Source organism: Chlorocebus sabaeus, chromosome 3, assembly GCF_047675955.1.
Source record: "Chlorocebus sabaeus isolate Y175 chromosome 3, mChlSab1.0.hap1, whole genome shotgun sequence".
Lineage (NCBI taxonomy): Eukaryota > Metazoa > Chordata > Mammalia > Primates > Cercopithecidae > Chlorocebus > Chlorocebus sabaeus.
The window spans coordinates 88,315,767-88,322,094 of NC_132906.1; positions in this window are offsets into that span (position 1 = coordinate 88,315,767).

Below are 6,328 nucleotides of genomic sequence, written 5' to 3' on the forward strand. Positions count from 1 at the left end.
CTAAATTTAAAACAGAAAATGCATATGGTAAAAACACCTTGTTTTCTTTCACTCTTCTTTGTAACAATTTCTGAAGATTTTTATGGTACGTTGCTTTTAAGTATCCGTTTTTAAACATTAGTCTAAGTTAACGTATACATCTCAACTGGAGTGGTAAAAGCTTGTGAAGACTAGTTTAAGATCGAAAACATGTTAAGGCATACGAAGTACTGAATACACTTACTCTTCCAAACAGATCTTTGAGAGCAGAAAACTTTCATAATTTATTTTAATTTTAAATAAGCCTTCAAACTGAGAAAATACATATTTTAAAAAGGCTCCACCACGGTATGCCGATTTGAACAGCGGATTCCCAGGAAGCACCAAAAACCCAGGAAGGAGTAGGCACTATGAATCCTAACTTGAAAAGGATGAGAAAGAGCTAGTTTTTACTATGCTAAAATATCATTTAAGGAACTCATTGAAATGGAACATAAAGTTAGCTTAAATGATCTTTTAAAAGAACACTGGTGTACTCAGTACCTTTTGACAAACTTATATTGTGAAATTTAAATTGTGACCTCTTACCTCACTACATCCTCCTCTCCAAGTAAACTAGAGTAAATACAGGAAATTTGCATTGTCTGAAAATACGACAGCTTCCAAAAATAGCATTTTCGGTAAATCAGATAGTCTCACATCCAAAGCGTTTTACCTTGGGACAAATGTAAATATACATTTTAAAATCGCTTCCTTTTCAAAACAAAGTGCATATTTGACTGAAAAGGAATCCTACACACACAAAAATCTGTGGTATAAAGTGTGAGAATACACAGCTTAGTTTCAGTCAACAGAGATTCAAATGCAGACGACGGGAAAACCATCAGCAGTAGCAACTCACTTCCAAGATGTCGACATTCTACTATTTAATGGTAATTTTGGTAGTTAAAAGCATCACCTCAAAGCCATTTGTATCTACTATTGTATAACATGCCAGGCAAAAAGTAGGTCATACTGGCATACTCAAGACAAAGTAGAATTTCCAAAGCATGCCAAACCAAGAACCAATCACATCAGTGTCATATCTCTTGGTATTTGGACTTCATTTTACAATTAAATTATTGGGAAAACTTGGTAAAGAAAATTTTTTTATTCACCACACTTTGAATCATGATCAATGTATTTCGAGAAATCTGTACTTTTAGCAGTTGTATTTAAACCCTCATCAAATGAGATTTTATTTCAACAGAGGAAGTTACTTCACTGTGTTCTACAGTTAGCAAGTTTTGAAGGCCGGGCACGGTGGCTCACGCCTGTAATCCCAGCACTTTTGGAGGCCGAGGCGGGCAGATCACGTCGGGAGATCGAGACCATCCTGGCTAACCCGGTGAAACCCCATCTCTACTAAAAATACAAAAAATTAGCCGGGCGTGTGGCGGGCGCCTGTAGTCCCAGCTACTGGGAAGGCTGAGACAGAATGGTGTGAACCCGGGAGGCGGAGCTTGCAGTGAGCTGAGTTTGCGCCACAGAACTCCAGCCTGGGCGACAGAGTGGGACTCCGTCTCAAAAAGTAGTTTTGAAAAGTCAAATAAATAAGGATTTGGGAATTTCAAAGAATACCGTAGTGAGTTATAAAGGTTAACACAAAGCTGAATAAATGTAGAATGAGATGACAAATAATCGCAGCTTAAAAAGAATGGAATCCCCCACCTCCAACAAAAAATGCATCTAAGTAGTTATGTTCCTACCCCTTTGAATTTCTAGGCAGGTTTTTGTCTTTAGAACTTATGGTGGTTTCTTGTATATTCCTTATACAGTATTCCATCATTTCTAGGACGTATTTCAAAAGATGTAACAGAACTTCTACAAAAACAAAAGCTTATCTAAATATAACATTACACAAAAATAAATTTGATATGTGTTGACTAAGTGTTGTCCAAGCCATAAATTTTCTTTTTTTCGAGAAGGAATCTCGCTCTATCGCCCAGGCTGGGGTGCAGTGGCCGGATCTCAGCTCACTGCAAGCTCCGCCTCCCGGGTTTATGCCATTCTCCTGCCTCAGCCTCCCGAGTAACTGGGACTACAGGCGCCCGCCACCTCGCCCGGCTAGTGTTTTTTTCTGTATTTTTTAGTAGAGACAGGGTTTCACCGTGTTAGCCAGGATGGTCTCGATCTCCTGACATCGTGATCCGCCCGTCTCGGCCTCCCAAAGTGCTGGGATTACAGGCTTGAGCCACCGCGCCCGGCCAAGCCATAAATTTTCTATGTAGCTTGTAAGCCTCTCGCAAAATCATACCCTTTGTTTCCTGGCATTGTATGCTGTTTATTTCATACAAGTCACTGACGTTTTCAGCATTCTTTAGCAAATCACATTTTCCCCCATTTATCCTTGAGGGAAAGATCTGACAGGAGAAAAAAAAAAATTTCTTAACATCAACTTTGCTGGCCGGGCGCGGTGGCTCACGGTTGTAATCCCAGCACTTTGGGAGGCCGAGGCGGGTGGATCACGAGGTCAGGAGATGGAGACCATCCTGGCTAACAGGGTGAAACCCCGTTTCTACAAAAAAAATACAAATTAGCCGGGTGCAGTGGCGGGCGCCTGTAGTCCCAGCTACTCGGGAGGCTGTGGCAGGAGAATGGCGTGAACCCGGGAGGCGGAGCTTGCAGTGAGCTGAGTGAGATCGCGCCACCGCACTCCAGCCTGGGAGACAGAGTGAAACTCTGTCTCAAAAAAAAAAAAAAAAAAAAAAAAAAAAAAAAAAAAAAAAAAAAAAAATCAACTTTGCTAAACACCCTTTCTCCCATCTGCTTCTGAAATTCAGACTGTTAAAAGACTGAAACTCTATTTGATCAGCAGGAAAAATATTACATTAGGCTCTTGGTCAAAAGAGAATCATCCTTCTCTCTGGGAAGTTTAGAGAAAACTCATACCTTACAGACTATCACATATTCCCTATGGAAGAAAAATACTGTACTTTCCACTAGTATCTTTTTTTTTTTGAGACATTGTCTCGCTCTGTCGCCCAGGCTGGAGTGTAGTGGAAGAATCTGGGCTCACTGCAAGCTCCGCCTCCCGGGTTTACGCCATTCTCCTGGCTCAGCCTCCTGAGTAGCTGGGACTACAGGCGCCCGCCACCTCGCCCGGCTATTTTTTTGTATTTTTTAGTAGAGACGGGGTATCCATTTTAATCTGAAGCTCAACCTCTCATTTCTTTTACAGCATTATTAATGTAAAAACAGCATACATGGAAATACGAATGGCTCCAACAAGCATGCACATGTGGCATGAAACTTCATTTCTTTATTTGCAAACCAAGTGTGGAGGACCCAACTCCACTCCTCATTCCAAGCTGGATTAAGAGGTGTGGTGGACATAAACGAAGGATAATGGTTAGCTGGCTGTGCACTCTCTTGATTGCATGATTAATTCTAATATTTAACCTCTCTAAACAGGGTTTTTCAGACTGATTTGATACAAACATACATGAAAATTTTAAAGTTAAATACTCTGATAAGGAAAGCTTCTGACAACAATCATAACAGAGCTCCTCTTTTCGGTCCATAAAATCATCTTTTTTGCCTCCTCTTTATACTACTTAACAAGTTATTACAGCTACAACAGCACTTAAAACCAACTGCAATAATGTATTATTTTGTTAACTCTTTTTTCTACTTGTCACTTCTTTAATCCAAAGTGAAAAGCTAGAAAATGACAATCATCCAAATGGTAAACAAACCCATTTTATTCTAACCCTAATAAGCCTAGGTTTGGTAATCAACAGTTTTAGCAATCTTAGGAATCACACTCCATTAAAAACATACACTTTTGGCCGGGCGCGATGGCTCACACCTGTAATCCCAGCACTTTAGGAGGTCGAGGTGGGTGGATCTCCCAAAAGGAGATTGAGATCATCCTGGCCAACACAGTGAAACCCCCTCTCTAGTAAAAATACAGAAATTAGCCAGGCGTGCTGGCGGGTGCCTGTAATCCCAGCTACTCAGGAGGCTGAGGCAGGAGAATCGCTTGAACCTGGGAGGTGGGAGGTTGCACTGAAACGAGACTGCACCATTGCACTCCAACCTGGGCAACAGAGCAAGACACCATCTCGGCGGGGCCGGGGGGAGCGGAAATAAAACAAAACAAATACACTTTTATAGCATTGATGCAAAAACAGTGATGAAACAGCTGGATCACTGGAGTTGTTACTATTCTCTAATGTACTGGCTCTTTAGAGGTAGAGCAAAAAATAAAGTACAAAAATAGAACTGTCCCAATATCCTCTGATCAACCACTGGAGGTTCAGAAAAAGATAAATCTTCAAGTATGACATCCAATGAAGTTTTAATTTCTAAACCCAATGACAGGTGTAAAAACACTTATTCCATTTGCGGAACACTTACATAGATGTAAAAGCAACCATTCTGATTTGTATTACTTTGTAAAATCAGAAGGAAGTTCCAAGGAAATACTTAATGGAGTAAGAAGCTAGTTATTTCTCTCTCACACACAAACCCCTTAATTAGGTCTTCTGTATCCCCCACTTCCACTGTTTCCCAGCACTAAATCAGATACTGTAGAACCAATACTGGATGGGTGGATGGATAATGGATGGAAGAAAGGATGGATGGATGGATGGACAGATACATAGACAGATTAGGTAATACAATCCACTTATCTTAAGCAAATCTACAAAGTGAACAGTGTAGTTTATCAGCAAATGCAAATCTTCTAGATTACTGCACATTTTCCATCATCACGGACAACAATGTTAAAAGCCAAAACCAACACAAGAGTAAACAAAAAACATTACAGATAACAAAGATAGTGAAAGAATCAAGACCACTGTTAAATGGCAATTCAACAAATCAAAAAAGTAGGGCCTATTGCCTGGGCTTCCACACTCATTCTAGACTTCTAGGTTGAGGCCTTTTTTTTTAACTTCAGCAGTCCCTTGAGGTCCTCTGATTAATAACACTAGTACTTGTTCACAAGGCTCTCCTGGAAGGGGAGAGCCTCAAAAATTAAGATAGCCTGTCTTCAGTATTTCTCATGGCCATTAATACAACAAAACAGATGAATGGTTTTGGGTGTAAAGATGCAGAAAATTGAGACAACTGAAAACAGACGCACTAACGGATAGAAATAGCTTTTGAGAAATGTCAGTGAAGTGACAGGCTCCTCATTATAAAATGAGGCATTGGAAATGATATGTAAAGTCTAATAAGCCAGGATTCTATGCTTACTATACTTAGACAATTGAAAAAATACAAACCACTGAAAATTCTTAAGATACTGCTAAATCTAGGACAGGTGGTGATACCAAAAAAAAAAAAAAAAAAAAAAAAAAAAAAAAAAGGCTATGGACACATACCAGCACAGTAAACGAATACAGAGATTACTGGGGATAGAAATAGTCTGATTTGCTGCATCTTCACAAGGGTAACTGAAGTAGGTAAAAATCTCATACTACAAACCCCTTCCCCAACTTAAAGCATTAAAGAGTCCTCACACCAAGCTAATTTAAAGGTTTAGTTTATACAATTGATAATTCTGCAAACCACAATATGTCAATAACTACATACTGTAATAAAAATAAACAAAGTCATAGTTAATTCTATAATGCATTAAGAATAACCTAAAAAAACAAATTGTGAATAAAGGCATATTTAATAAATTAGGGAACATCTTAACTGCTAATAGACTGGGGGAAATTTTTAAGTTTTCTATGTACACAAAGGCAGTGGGAACAAATGAAAAAAACAAATTACTACATTGTTGCAGCACATTAAAGACTGGATGGTGTATATTATTAACAATTACATCCTCTTTCCTATAGCCTGGCAGAGAATAGTTACCAAGCACAGGAACAATTTCAACATCTCATCTGAGTCTCCAACAGCAAGCAGATACTGCAGTATGTCATTAAGCAACTTACTGTCATTTCACACCATATGTGGCAGTAAGAAACTTAAAAAAAAAATTAAAAGGCACGCATAAGCTGATTTCAAATATTTTAAGTCCAGGCCACTCTCTTTAGATACAATGTTTTGAACACTTGTATAGAACAGTTTTTAAATAAACATTTCCAAAAACTTGAATACAAAACTTAGGAACCATGAATCTGCACCAAAAAAAGTTACATTGGAGGAAAAAATTAAAAAAAAAGAATCATGAAATAATTACAGCTAACCTATATTTAGAGATAAAGTGTTTTTAGGCAACCTATATTCTTTAAGAAAATAAAATGGTTGATTTTAGAGTAGGTAGCATGTTTACTAAAAGTTCTCACTATAATTCATGCCTATTTAAAATTCTACCTTTAAAGATCTTTAAACTGATTTTATATTG